Source organism: Acomys russatus, chromosome 14 (genome assembly GCF_903995435.1).
Source record: "Acomys russatus chromosome 14, mAcoRus1.1, whole genome shotgun sequence".
Lineage (NCBI taxonomy): Eukaryota > Metazoa > Chordata > Mammalia > Rodentia > Muridae > Acomys > Acomys russatus.
The window spans coordinates 27311336-27327468 of NC_067150.1; positions in this window are offsets into that span (position 1 = coordinate 27311336).

Consider the following 16133-nt stretch of genomic DNA (forward strand, 5'->3'; position numbering starts at 1 on the left):
GGACATTTGCTGTGAGATAATGTCTTCTATATATATCAGGGAAGCTGTTCCCATGACTCTCAACAGTTCTGTTGCCTGAAAAAGTTCAGCACAGTAACACCAGTTGACAGGCCAATGCCGATGAGAAAATTCCACAAGGTCCCATCCCTAGATGAAGAACTACATGTGGTCAGTGCCTGCTCAGAAATAGAGAATCAGTCCCTTCCCATATAAGTTGTCCAATTTTAAGTAGTCAGACCTGGACAAATGTCATTATGAACAAAGCTAAATAGACTTAGTAGGTGATGTATGCATGTGTGATTATATACACGTAACCATAATTATTAAAGTAGAGATCAAGAATTTGAGAGGGAGCACATGAGAGGCATTGCAGGGTGGAGGGGGAAGGAGTGGAAGTGATTTAGATATAGTGCTTACATATAAGGCTCTCAAAAAATAGAGCTCAAACAAAAAAGAAGAAAGCATAAAATAGAAAATTATATAAAGAAGCAATTTATAGACCTGAATGAAAAAACCAACAGGCAGAGTGGTATGCCTGTATGCAATGCCAATGCTGGGAAAAGGCATATATTAACAGATCCATGAAGCTCAGTAGCTCATCAGCCTACCCTACTCGGAAAACATCAGGCTGGTGAGACAACCTCCTCAAAGTGATGGACAGTGCCTAAGGAATGACACCTAATGTCCCCTGCTCACTACATGCATACATACAAACTTGTGTATGCACCCAGACACACATGTGCCTGCCTACATAAACACATATGTCCAATGCAAACCTCTTCTTAAAAGTGTATAATTCAGTGTTCAGTAAATGCAAACCTGACTGACAATGCGCTAATGACAGACATTTCTCATATTCTCCAATGAAATACTCATTAACTGTCACTCCTTATGAACCTTTACATTGTTCCCTGGAACCAGTAAATTTTCTTCTTCTTCTTCTTCTTCTTCTTCTTCTTCTTCTTCTTCTTCTTCTTCTTCTTCTTCTTCTTCTTCTTCTTCTTCTTCTACTACTACTACAAAGTTTACCATTTATAAAATTCTGAATGATTCAGGCATATAACAAAGATTTTTTTTAAACCATGATAGTTTGAAGGTCCATTTATGTCATAACATCTATCAACTCCATGCCTTTTTTCTATTGCCAAACGCTATTCCACTATATAGATAAACCAGGGGCTTTTTAATCGTTCAAAAATTAATAGATGTTTAATGGGTCTTGAGATGCATCTTCTTATGTCTACATGGAATAGGCTTTGGGTTTTTATTTCATGCATGCTTTAGAACATCCAGATTATGACAAACATTGGACACTGGGGTTTAGCAAGCCTTGAATGTCATCGCTCTCTCTGCTTCATTTTCTACCACGATATGAACAAGCTCTGCCAGAGCCTCTTCCTTGGCTTTCTACAGCCTCCCCTACTTCCATTATCCTGCACAAAATTTCATTTGTTACAAATGATAAACCAATAAAGAAACTCTAATGTAACTTTAAGTCCATAGTTTACACTAACGCTCTGTCTTAGTGTTGTACCGTCTATAGAGTCTAACATGTGTATATGGACATATATGTGTATAACTCAGACATAAGCTCTGACCACTGTAAACGTCTACTGAGCTCCATCCAGTTACTAGTTCTTCCTTTCAACTTCGAAACAAGAAGTCTATTACTTTGTCCTTTTTTGTCACTGCTGCTTGGTATGCAACATCTAGTCTTTTCAGATGATCTTTTTCAGTTGGCAATATGACAAAGGCTTCTTGATGTTTTTAATGTCCTAATATGTCTTTTCTTTTTAACCATGAATAACACACTAGAATTTTATTATTTATCCACAGAATAATGCCATTGTTGCTCTAAGCTTCAGGAATTATAATGGCAGATGAATGTAGATACCCACATGTAGGATTCTGTCCAGCTATGCTGTCTGTCCTTTCACATCTTCACCAGCAATTGATGTTGGCATCTTGGGTTTTGAACATTTGAACAAATGTTTTATAGCAACCCATTGTCTTAACAGTAATTTTCTTAATGATGTAGTATTTTAATCACTTTTGTATAAATTACCTAGTGATGTGTTTATTCATGTTCTTGAACAATTTTAATACATTTTACTTTGGTTTATTAATTTCTATTTTATTTTCATTTCTGAAGATTAAACCCAGGACTCCACACAGCAGATAAGTGATCTACCTCTGAGCAATAGACCCAGCCTTTTTCTCATATTTTTGAATAGCATATCATCACTACTCATTTCAATAAGATACAAAGTTAGCATATACTGATTGAGCTAGGATAATTATCATTTTTCTCTCCTCATTTGTTTATGTTGCATCCTTCAGAGGCTTTTTCTCTACATCATGATAAATATGTAATAAGTTACTGCGGACTGGTCTGATCTCACTGTGTTATGAGAATCCCACCATGATTCTCATAACCAGGGCAATCTCTAATCTACATCTCACTTCCACATGGGAGAGAGAGTGTGTGGTCCTTATCTTCTTACCTGCACCCTCTTCCACCTGGTGTAGTGTCCAACATTATGTACAGCAATCCAGCAAAGCTGCAGGACCCCAAAACAAACATGCAAAACCTCAATAGCATTATACACATAAATAAATTAATGTCATGATAAATAAGTTATTATGAAAACATTACTATTCAAAGTAGCTACAAAAAAATAATACTACAAATAAATTTAACCCAGCAGTGGGAGACCTCTATGATGTACAGGGCAAAACACTGATGGCGGAAATTGTAACAGATTGAAAAGGGAGACAAGTATGAATGACTGAACCTTCTAATTTCATTGCATGTGAGAATTAATATTGTCAAAATGCTCATAATCCTGTAACCTATTTACAGACCCTAAGAAATACCCATCAAAATCACAGTAATATTCTTTACAGGGTTACAGACTCTGAACATTCATATGGAAACAAAAACAAAAGGAACAAACCCAGAAGTATCACAACCCTTGGATTTTACCTGTTCTTATTAGATTGCCCACATGCTTAATATCAAAATTGAAAAGTTCTTTTTATATTTTGCATTACAGTTCTTTGTCAGCTGTGTCTTTGCCAAACCTGTCTCCTGCAAACATTTTCTTCAGTTTTTTTGCTTTTTTATTCTCCCGGTGATGTCTTAAAAGAGCATAAGTGTTTAGCTTTAATGAAGTTCATCTTATCAATTATTTCTTTTCTGGATCACACCTTTGATGTTATATAAAAAAGTCATTACCATACCCAAGGTCACCCAAATTCTCTCCTATGTTATCTCCTAGGAATTTTATAGTTTGGCATCTAGTTTGTATTAGACATTTAGTTTACTCTAGTTTGTGTTTCGCACTTGATCAGAAACAGAACTGATAGAAGATTTGACAGATATAAATACAGATGGCACAGATTACAGTACACATGACGATATTTGTTGTGAGAACTGACCTCCTCAAATCGTTGAGGCTTAGAACTTTTTTTAAAATTAATTTATTCATATTACATCTCAAGGGTTATCCCATCCCTTGTATCCTCCCATTCCTCCCTTCTTCCCATTTTCCCCTTACTCCCCTCCTCTATGACTGTGACTGAGGGGGACCTCCTCCCCCTGTATATGCTCATAGGATATCAAGTCTCTTCTTGGTAGCCTGCTGTCCTTCCTCTGAGTGCCACCAGTTCTCCAAACTCTTACTGTTGACCATGAGCAAAGTGCTTAGCTGGGAAGCCAGTGGGCTGATTCAGAGCAATATGTGGGATGAAACTATGAAACTTCCACTCCAAGTCTGAAGTCCTGAGAAGGAGGAATGCCTGGGGCAGGGAGCAGAAGAAGACATACAGCCCTGCTCAAGCAGAGCACATGCTCTCCTTCCTGTTCACCTATAGTTTGCCTCTTCTCTCAAAGGCTTGGGGGTTCTCTAACACCTGGGCAAGTAATGATTACTTTGGCTAGTCTTCCAGTGCTAATCTATTCTGGAAGAAGGCTCAATAGCTACATCTGGAAAGAATGCTTTTCTATGTCTTTAGGCATATCTTAGTTCAATAAGTCTCCACAAAATTCACCTTCTCCTCATTAATTTTTTGAAAAGAACAAGTTCTGAGTCTGAGTCTGCTTTTCTTTCTTTCTTTCTTTCTTTCTTTCTTTCTTTCTTTCTTTCTCCTTCTTCCTTCCTTTCTTCCTTTTTATCTCTCTCTTTCTTTATATCTTTCTATTTCTTCCTTCTTTTTCTCTCTCTTTCTTTTGTTCTTTCTTTCTTTCTTTCTTTCTTTCTTTCTTTCTTAACATTTTACTTTATTTTATTTTTGTGAATTTCGCAACATGTACCCAATCCCACTAATCTCTTTGTCTCTCCATATCCATCTTCCACCCTTGTAACCTCCCCCTTCCCCCAAAAAAGTGAAAATAAAAACAACAAAAATAGAAAAAAAACCATAAAAACAAAAGACAAAAAAATCATCTCTCTGTGGAAGATGCAGCATGTCATGTTGTGTCACACAGTACACTCTTTTGCCTAACAGCTTTACTTACAAATGTTCACTAAATGAATAATGGCTTCTGGCTTCACTATCAATCCTGGATCCTCACCAGGCCTCCTCTCAGATGTCCTCTTGTTGCTGTGTGACATGGAGACCCTGCAGCTTTGGTCCTGCAGGACATTCATGCATTCTAGCAGCTCATAGATGCGTTAGATGTTAGGGTGGGCCAACTCAAAGACCTGGGTCTGGGCCTGAGTGGTGGCTGTGCTGCTTAGCCTGGCAGCTCTTCTGCTTCCTCTCCACTAGGTACAGCTCTCCTTCTTTACCCAGGAGAGGGATGGGGTCAACTGTCCTGCTTGTGGCAGGTGACAAGAAGCAGAACTGGCTCTCTCAAGGTCATGCCACAGGGATCAGCTCTCCCACACCCATGCCACCAAGGCCAGCTCCCCCAAGCTGCCCAGGAATGCGGCTGGGCCAGCTGGATAACCTACTGCCAGTGGATAGGAACAGAGGGGAGGGGATCTCTCTGGAAACCATGTCACTGCATGGCTGGTGGGGATGGCCAGCTTTCCTGTCCATATGCTCTTTGGGGTCAATTTGGTTTGTTTCTCATGTAGCTGATATTTTGTTTTGTTTTAAATTTGTCTTTTCTCCATTGAGTTGTCTTTGCAGCTTAATCAAATACCAATGGCCTCTATGTGGGTCTCTATATGATTTCTATATTTCTATTCATGTATTTGTCTATTAACGAAGATGTCTTTTATTTGTTTGTTTGTTTTTGTTTTTTGAGACGGAATTTCTCTGTATAACTCTGTCTGTTTCCGGAACTCACTCTATAGACTGGGGGGTCTCTAACTCATAGAGATCCACCTGCCTCTGCCTCCCAAGTGCTGGGATTAAAGGTGTGCGCCATCATACCCGGCAACAAAGGCATCTTTAAAGAGCCATGCTAAAGCTCTTTTGTCCCCATGAATCACTACTTTGGTTTTACATATAATGAAACATATAATTTTATTTTACCTTTCTAAAATATAAAATTGCAGTGATCAGGTCTATCTACATTTGAGACCATGATCTTTCCTGTCCTCTGTGTTGTATCTTACACATGGCAGAAACTTAATATTTGCTATTAAATTTATAAATGAAAAATTTCAGGAGAACATAGAAATTAGAGTTGATGAAAAAAATACTGGAAACAGAATACAGCAAGGACCTATCTGTTTCTGTGATAAAAATAAATTTGATTTTAAAAAGGTCCAATGGAACTTGACAAACAATTGAAAATGTCAGCAAAAGGCCTTAAGGACATCTACTTTGTAGAATATTCTTGACTCCTGCAGGTATGTCTTTTGTCACTAGAGCTCACAGGACCTCTGTTACAACATCTAAAAGTGGTGACAGTTGCTAATTTATCTAAGTCGATCAGTTTTCAGTATTTCCACCCTAGTTTTCCCCCAGGTGTGGGGATCATAAAGGCAATCTCACATTATAATCAGTTGAGAAAGGTGTGAATTGAATAAAAACACTGTAGCTCAGCCCAAAAGATTTTTAATGTCTCTAATTTAAGGAACTAGAATTGGGAGTTAGTTAATGCTTGAGCATAGGTGAACAAAGAAACTTACTCCTCAACTCTCTGATGGGGTTGAAGACCAGATAGTTTAGTTTTACAACTAAGCTTAGTTGTTTAGGAGTTAAGCTGTTTTTAGGTCTAGATAGATGTTTTAAATTCATAATGATGAGATATGATAGATATTTATTTATATTCAGAATTTTAGACTCACCAAGAAGGGAAATACGTTTTCTCATCAAGGCTGCCAAATACAATTAGCCAAAGCACTAGGAATGTAAAATATGTAATTCCTCATTGTTTTGTGGTTCTTATTCTTGCTGTAGGTAGTTTCTTGTATATAGGTGTAATAATATAAATATATATGTAAAAACATTTAATAAAAAATAAAAGAAAAATTCAGGCCCTAGAGGAATCTTCAGGTGTTGTTTTCCCCATGGCAGGCTCTGTGCAGAGGAAGGTGATCCTTGACCAGGGAAGATATGACAGATAGCTCAGCTTTGTTCTAGTTGTGAGCAGAATGCATAGATGTGCCACCATCCATTTTGCAACAAGTCGGTGTGGAAAATAAGTATTTTTCCAGGTAACTTTTCATATATTCTTTCTAAAGAAAAAAAAGACTGTTGTGTATTAAGCCTTAAGAAAAGTCAGAGCCTTGCTTGCCATGGTGCAACTCTGGATGGGCAGGAAGTGAGGGGACCACAGAAATGAAATTGTTCACGCATTCTAAAAATACTTGTGAGGATCACTTCTACTAACTCAGATAAAAGCATATTCAACCATGCTTCATATGGCATCTGAAGCACCTCATCCAACAGGGTTCCTCCAACAGAAGAGTAGAAAAGGCAAGATGCTTGGTACTCCCCCCAAAGGCAAGCTCTTTATAATAGCCAAGGGTAACATTATTAAAAAACAATTCTAATGCCCTTTGCTCTGGAATAAGCGGTATCTAATGCTCAAATTAGAGGACTGTGTGCTGAAACTCCACACCATGGTGTGCTATTGCTTTAAAACCTTGATACCCATCACTATGGTAATGTTGGCCACATAAGAATGCTAGCCACTGTTTTACCACGCTTCTGCATAGAAAGGTTATTGGATCTAGAGTGAATAGTTTATTTCTCGCTTTCACACTGTTTTCTGTACTGTTTAGGCCTACTTTAGTTATCTGTGTCTACCTATGACTTACAAGGACATGCTCCTCCGCCTGATTTCCTCATTTGCCCTCAATTATGCCTAAAGTCAAAAGAGGTTACATTTGAAGAACCTAACCCAAAGGATGAGAAAATAAAAGGCAGACACTGTTCAGGGCCCCAAGTCAGCATACTAAAGGGTACCAGTAATTCTTATGTAAATATATTTTTAAATTTTTTAAATTATTTCTTAAAATGTTTATGGCCTGTAAGAAATCTATTTCTTTTAAATGATAGTCCAACGTCAACATCTCATTGGGAGTGAGACAAAGAAGATGATCTGCTAAGGAGTAATTATTAGCTGATCTCAACTGTTATTTTCAGAGCTTTGTTTGGAAGGAGGATGAGTGATATGGTTGCCAAGGGAAACACTTCTCTGATTGGGAGAGAGGTCACATAGGTTTTTACAAAGGAAGAAGAAGAATGGTTTATTTCCTAAAATATGCCCCATCTCCTCATTCTCTTACATTGTTAGGAAAAAAAAAAGTAGTAGAAACAAGAGTTGGCTCTTTGGCTCCTTATTCATTCTTCAAATTCACAAGTGTCTGAGTAAGGAGCCTGCAAAGCATCTTCCTCCGGAACTGCTTTTCTTAGTTAGCATTGTCCAAAGTGTTACTTGAAGAGGGTATTGTTTACCCCTCTGCTTGTTCTGATCAGTTAGAATACTGGTTACTTATTGTTAAGGGCTACATTTTGTAATTGTTATGTTACCAAGTGCCCTGTGGCAACGAAATCAGAGAGGGATTTTCATTTTATTATTTTGTGATGCATTGTAATTTTTAATGTGGAGTGAATGAGGATATTCTTATGTCTCTTCATTAGCTGCTTAGAAACACGAATACAGACCGAGCCTTTATGCTCATAAATAGGCTCTCCTGGAAAGCAGGGTCTCAGAGGGCCTGGGCTGTGCTTGACTTTTTCACCTGTATCCTCAGCTCTGAGAACTATCTCTGGTATATATAAATAAATTACTATTTAATGAAGAAACCCCTTTGTTCCCGATTATAACTGGTGGGAGTGCAAATTCAGGGTCAGAGAAAATAATAATCTTCTTTCCTTAAGCAATTCTAAAAATAAAAGTTAAGTTACAAAGGGATGAGACTCAAAGCTCTTTTAAAACTTCAAAGTATCATTGCATGGTGACTCGGAAGCAAGCAGGATACCAACCAAAACATGTACGCAAAATAATGTGGAAGTCAGCAGCATCGGGGTGTTCTAATAGGAGGCTAAGAGAGGGCCTTAAAAGGAAGAGCCCAAGTTTGTAGCCTTTCCTGGGGACTTGCCTTACTATTTCTGGGATGCTTTCCTTTTCCCTTCAACTCACAAATTTGGGGAGAATCTCAGTGATATTTTTTTCCAAGCAAGGTTCCTTTCCCTTGAAGATAATGACTTGGCAAAGGAACGCTTTGGTGGAATCCAGCTTTTGTTGTCACACAGAGCAAGTAGTATTTGGAAGAAACTATTGAAGGAAATTTGCTCCAAACATGGGCAATCCAATTGCTGATGCAAGCCCCATCTCAGAACATAGTTGGGTTGTAGGCAGACTGGAGGCTAACCTCAGCAATCATCACTGGCACCAGAGATTGCATGAAGTATTCTCTTTTCCTTCCCTCTTTGCTTCACACCAGGTGTGAACCTGGAGGAGGGCACAGGACTTTGGAAGTCCACAAGTAATTTTGTTTTATTTTATTTTATCTTTACAATTTTATTCACTTCATGTCCTAATAGTAGCCTCTCCCGTCATGTCTTCCTGGTCCCACTCTTCTTGCCTCTCTCTGCCTAATCCCCTACCCTAGACCTCAGAGAGGAGGAGTTCTCCTCCCCCTACCAACTGACCCCAGTCCATCAAGACTAATTAAGACTGCCCGCATCTTTTTCTTCTGTGATATGATAAGGCAGTCACACCAGGGAGAAGTGATCAAAGTGCAGGCAACAGAGTCCATGGCAGAGACAGGCCCTACTCCCCTTAGTAGGGGACCTATATGAAGACTGAGCCACCTATCAGCTACATCTGCGTGGGGGGGTTCTCTCTATGCTTGGTCCTTATTTGGTGCATCAGTCCCCCACCTGCACCCTGCCCTGGTCCTGCTCAGATTTGTTGGCTTTTTTTGGTCTCCTTGTAGAGCTCCTGTCCCCTCCTGGTCCTCCTATCCCTCAACTCTTCCATAGGACTCCCTGGGCTCTGCCCAAAGTTTAGCTGTAAGACTCAGCTTCTGCTTCAATTCCCTGCTGGGTTGAGTCTCTGCCAGACTTTCCTGTTCCCTCTCTTCAACTGCTTCCAGTGTCTATTCTATTGGATGTGAGGGTGACCTGTTTATGATATCTGTCATCCCATTGATTGCCAGGGTTGATTCAAAGGATCTGGCTGGCTAGGTGAGTGTCCCCTTCCTACCTCACTGTTCCATGTCCACCCCTCCCGAAGCTGCACACTTGGTCGAAGAGGACAACCCTCCCCAGCTAGGGGAGGACCAGCCAAGAGTATAAGAGTAGCAGCATTCCCCTGATAGAACCTCCAAACAAGCTCAAGGTCCACAAGCCATTCTTGCAGTGAAAGGTAGGAACTGGGAGGATGTTCCCAGTGACTCCCACTCATTTCTCAGGGAATCTACTATCTTTAGCTCAGAATGCTTGCCAATACCTCATTGATTAGTGCAGAAGTGGAATGCATATTTTTAACCTAGAAATACTTAGTGAAGATAATGTTTGAAATAAAATTAGGAGGGTGACCGCTATTATTTTAAGATTAATCACCACCATGAAGGTATGTGAAAATAGATACCTAAGACTACAAGAACAAATAAGTGCACCCTGACATATATATTTTTAAATGAATGTACATATAATATAATTATGTATTATACATATATGATATATAAATATTACATATGTGTATATTATAATACATATATGAAGTTTATATTATTTATTATGTGTATACACTAGTATATAATATAAAGATACTGGATTACCCTGAGAAATGAGAGTCACAAGGAACATATATAATATGTACATACATATTATACAGACGTAATGTATATGTTATATGTAGAATATGTAGAATAACATCTTCTACATATAATATATAGTATAATTATATCTAATATAATGTGTATCTATACATACACATATAATTATATATATAACATAATATGGGCATACACATACATATGTGTGTATATATATGTATATATATATATACATTACATACATATGTATGTGTGTATACTATTTATATGATATGTCCCTAACTAGGATACCAGCCAGTCCTAAGATTAGGATAATTATTTACAGTGGCAGAGGTCAGGCAGTGTATTTGAACTGAGCTGGTGAGTATGTGGGAAGGGTGTTTTAAGCCTTTTTAAGGACTAAGTAACCAACCACACTTTCATTTAATTTAAAAATTGGACCTGACATACCCTGATGCACACATTATATGCATCAGGAGACTTAAGAACTATTTTTATAAAGAAAGAAGGAAGAGTACTTGGTGTCTATGGAGAGAATGAGAAATTCCCATACTAAAAGTCCATGGACAGAAGATGGAGTCTATAATGAAATCAAGAGGAGGAGCTTAAATAATGGATTAAAGAAGATCACATACTTTTCTTCCTTTTGCTAAACATTGTTTTCTTAGCAAGAAAGGAATGTGCACTCTTGTTGAATACTTTCTACACATCTCACAGCTCTACTTCCATTAACACGTATTATGCGTTTGACAGTCTGATAAAATGAATCATCTAGGAGGTCACAACCTATGTTCCATGAATCTAGATGCTTTTCTATTATATTATGGTATGTGAACTGGGAATATTCTTTGAGTTGTAAAATATTTGTATAAGTACTTACACAACATCTTCCATATCCCCTCTTGGCCGGCAAACTCAAAAATGCTTACGAGCTGGTCATCAAAGAACGTGTTTCAATTAGTGGCCTGTTATCCACCACTTTACCCAACCCAGTCCTTTGTATTACAAATTAAGTTATTGAGACAATTGTTTATTCTCGTTGTTTCCTCTTCTTCAAATCTTTGAGAACAAAGATTTGAAACAAGTCTGTTGTTACACAACACACGTTTCCACACTGTGATGGGAGTATGAGGAAAAGCTGTCCCTGAAGATGGATGCGATTAAAATGTGGCAGAATAGTGTCCAGCACCAGGAAGAGTCCTGTGTAAACAAATGGAGTCCTCGGGTATCAGATTATAGCTAGATACCAGAGAAAAACAGATCTTTGAAACGTGAAAGGACTAACTTGAACTAAAGGGTCAAACACATAGACTCCTGAAACTCAGAAAAAGAGACAGGTGGGGTGGGCATAAGAGTTGGATCCTACGGGGAACTATGGACTAGACTGGGGACAAAGGAGGCAACTGGCTATTGCAGGATGGGCATGGAACCCCAAATTCTCAATGATATTGAAGAAAGATCCTTTGTATTTCGAGGGTAAGGAGAAACAGTGGTGGAGATGGCTAACATGGAACAGGGCAAAAAGGCACCTTTAAGTTTTCCACCATCCACACACACTGGTGCCAAAGACAGATCAGGTGCAATAACACAGCTACAGATTAACTGCAATGGACTCCCAGACCAGTTCTGACTCTTGCTTCCCTTGAACTGATACCCTTGAAATGAAAACATCTTTCTCTTCCTGTATTATATGCTTTTTAGAACTTTTTATTTTGAAATAGAGTCTCACTAAGTTTCTCAGGCTTGCTTTGACCTCAGTGTGTAGCTCAGGAAGGTGTGGACTTGTTAGCTTCCTGCCTTAGCCTATGAGTAGCGGTGTCACCAGGTCTGTTATGGATTTCTCTTAACTTCTTTCAACTGTGCCACTATAATCCTGAAGTACCCACTGTCCTTGTGAAGCAGAAAAAAAATTAGTCCTACAATATTGCTGAACAGAAAGACGGACCCTATGAAACTGTACAGTAGGCAAAGCAGCCCCTCTGGTAATAGGAAACAACTCCATCTGTGTGGGGGATCTGGGACTCCCCAACAATGGGGCAAGCCCACTGGCTCTGCTTCCCACTAGGAAAACATGGGACCACGGGCTCCAGGCGGTGCCTCTGGTCTGCCTATTGCCGAAGCAAGTCTAATGAAAACTTCTAAAGTAAAGCAGACGCTGAAGCAGAGAAGACAGAAATAGGAAAAGGACAGAATCATGCACACTCTACTTTTAGTTCCTAACTTTTATTTTTTTTATTTTTTTATTTTTTGTTAAAAGTCTAATGGCATGAAGATACTTTAAATATTCTAACAACAGTTCATGTGTGCGTGGTACAGGTACCCTATCCTTGAGGATTAAGCCTGGTCCTCCATTCAGCTTTTCTGCTCAACTGCCATCTGCCTTCCTTTCTAGAATGTGAACTCCATGGGCAGTTCATCTTCTGTTCAAGGATGTGCTGATGTATACAAAGAATCCACAGCCGTGGTTTTGGTCCTGATACAGTAGACCCTCAATTTACGACTACTGAAAGCGGTTTGTTTTTAACACAGCAAAAGAGGTAGACCACGTGCTTTCTTCATCTAATGAACATGATGGTCAAAACCTCAGGGTTTCCCTATGACCATGAAAGGTAAAGTGCATATGGGACTGTTGGTGGGTAGGTTTGCACAGAGTTCAGTAAGCAATAAGTTCATTACTACCAAATTCCTTAAAAAAGTTCTGTTCTCAAACATCCTCAAGGATGATCCATGGTTCCTAATAAGGCATTAATTGCACCCCCATCTCTTTGAGATCTAGTATATGCTGGAAGATTAAATGGTACAGAAAATAGGAAAGAGTCCAAGTTGGCATCCCTGTCTCTGTCTCCCAGTGCTCTGAAGCTAACAAAGCACCAGCCTCCTCTGTAATGAAAGCCTGTTCTCTGTACTAGACAGTCAGGTGCCGGCTTTCACCAGCAAGGCAAAGAGAGGCTTTGATTCACACCACCACTAACTGCCTTGGCAGGAGAGGTTTTGTTTGAACTCTGCTTTAGAAGGAAAAGAGGCACGCTAAAGAAAAATCAGGACTTCTCCCTTTTAACCTATTTCCTACGTTTTTCTTCTCCTTTGGACAAATAAAAATTAAAAAAAAAAAAAAGAAGAAATATCAATAAAATGCTGTAAGCACAAAATTATTGATCCATCTCCAACTCTTCATTTGTCTTCAAAAGAAATTTATGACAGAGTTAAAAAAATTAAAAAAAATAATAAAATAGAAGAAGAGGAGAAGAAATTCTAAGTAGACCTGAGCATGAGCATTAGATTAAGTTTTGGTTGGGTTGTTGTTATTGCTGTTGTTGTTGTTGCTGTTGCTGCTGCTGCTGTTGTTGTTGTTTTTTTTCATAGAAAGCCCTCTTATTTGAGCTGGAGAAATTTCTGCTTTCTTTTTCCTTGGTTTACTTGAGCTTGGCTCAAGGAACCTAGCACAGTGCACAGGAGCCTTTGAACCTCTGAAATTTGAGCCTTGACCCTCTGAACTACCTGTTTCCATTGTAGCAAAGAAGATTCACCCTGGCTCAACCCAGAGCATAAGCACAATAATGCTATGTGTGTGATAAAGTCTCTAGCAAATTAGTTCCTGGAGGAAAATGACCTTCAAGGGCTAGTTTCCTGCTTGCTTGATCTTTGCTCCTCACTCTCTTAATTAAAGCAATTTGCAAGAGAAAAGGAGTATTATGTCAGCATAGAAGGAACCAGTTAGTAGTATCAGTTTGGCTCCAAGGCACCACGCAAACGGAAACTTTCTCTTTTTGTATGGGATTGCCTTTTTTTTTTTTTTTTTTTTTTTTTGGTCTTGGATCAAGGTACACGGAAGAAGTCCTATGCTTTCCTCTGGAGTGCTTGCAACAGCCTTCATTTTGCTGTGCTTCTTCACTCTGTTTTAACATCCCTGGCTCAACAGTTACTCCAAGACCTTATCAGTGGTTTATTTTGCTCTTTTTTTTTTTTTTTTTTTTTTTAGTTTTTCGAGACAGGGTTTCTCTGAGTAGCCTTGGCCATCCTGGACTCACTTTGTAGACCAGGCTGGCCTCGAACTCACAGCGATCCGCCTGCCTCTGCCTCCCAAGTGCTGGGATTAAAAGCGTGCGCCACCACGCCTGGCTATTTTGCTCTTTTTATTTTATTTTATTTTCTCTCATATATGTATATATTTTTTTATTAATTTATTCTTGTTACATCTCAATGTTTTATCCCATCCCTTGTATCCTCCCATTCTCTCCCCCACCCCCATTTTCCCATTATTCCCCTCCTCTATGACGAAAGCCTTCACTTACCAGGAAACTGGGACAGAGGGAAAGGCATCCTATTGGGACTCTAAATGAGAGACGCATGGGAGAATAAAAGGATACAGAGGGTCCTAGAAATCTACAAGTAGAACAATATGATAGGCAGATTTGGGCCCAGGGGTCCCGCTCAAACTAAGGCACCAGCCAAGGACAATACAGGAGGTAAACTTTAAACCCCTTCCCAGATCTAGCCAATGGTCAGAATATTCTCCACAGTTGAGTGGAGAGTGTGATATGACTTTCTCACGTACTCTGGTGCCTCACATTTGACCATGTCCCCTGGAGGGGGAGACCTGGTGGCACTCAGAGGAAGGACAGCAGGTAGCCAAGAAGAGACTTGATACCCTATGAGAATATATTTTGCTCTTTTTACAGCAAGCTCAGCAATGATGAAATGTGATGTCTTAGGGACTCCTCATAAGAATAGTCGTAGAGACACATGCTTGCCCATCCATGCCCATCTGGTAGAAGTAGAGGATAGAAAAATGGACGTTAGAGGCTGGGAAGGGTAGTGGGGAGACAGACAGTGATTAATGTGATTAAGGTGACTAGAGGTTCAATTGGCTGGGAACAGGCCGACAAGTCACTGTGTACTTCATAATAGCCAGTAGAGAAGTTTTCCAACTTTCCATCACAAAGAAATGATGTTATGGCAATTACCCTGATCAGATCCTCCCATATTGTATACACATGTTGAAATAATGCCTTGTATACTATAAACATATCGATACAAGTCAACTAAATTTAGAAACAAAGCAAGAGTTGGGGAAAATTAAACTTGGGACTCCTGGCTAAAGAGCAGGAATCCCACTGCATATGTCATAGAACAGTTTCTCGTATGCTGTCTATGTATTAATGTATGTATGCATGCATGCGTGTATCTATCTATCATCTATCTATCCATCATCATTTATCATCTCCCTAGTTATCTATCTAGCTATCTATTTGCACAGCAAACAAAAGTACAAGAGTCCTTTGTTTTGTTCCAAATCATACCTAGGTTTTGCAGAAAAGAAACTGGAACCCTAAGCTGTTATGCCTCCACCCCGCTTTTTTCTGTATGTGCTGCTGGTCTGGACATTTCCACACAAGACCCATAGGGTCAAGTTTACACCGCCATACATGTTTTCCGGGGACAGCATCTTGCCTTCTGCAGACCTAGAAAAGCTGCTCTTTGGTTGTCACAGTACAGCCCCGTTGGCAGATGGCAAATGCGCCCCAGGCTCAGCATCAGCCTTTACTTAAAAAGAGCTCCCCTGGTGCCTCTCCATCGTGCTCTCCGGAGGACGCCTGTCAGGTTAGTCCCATCTGCTGTAGTTTTCCAGGAACTGTATCTGGGTTTCACACCGGCTGCCATGTGCCTGGAAGCATTTCTCCTGCCTACATCACTTCTGCTCACTTCCTTGGCTCTCTCCAGAGCAAACACTCCAGACTCTCCTTTGCTTAAGAATTGAATAAGACTAGATCTGGGTAGGGGTTTAAAGTTTACCTCCTGTACTGTCCTTGGCTGGTGCCTTAGTTTGAGCGGGACCCCTGGGCCCAAATCTGCCTATCATATTGTTCTACTTGTAGATTTCTAGGACCCTCTGTATCCTTTTATTTTGCTATTCTCCCATGCGTCTCTCACTTAGAGTCC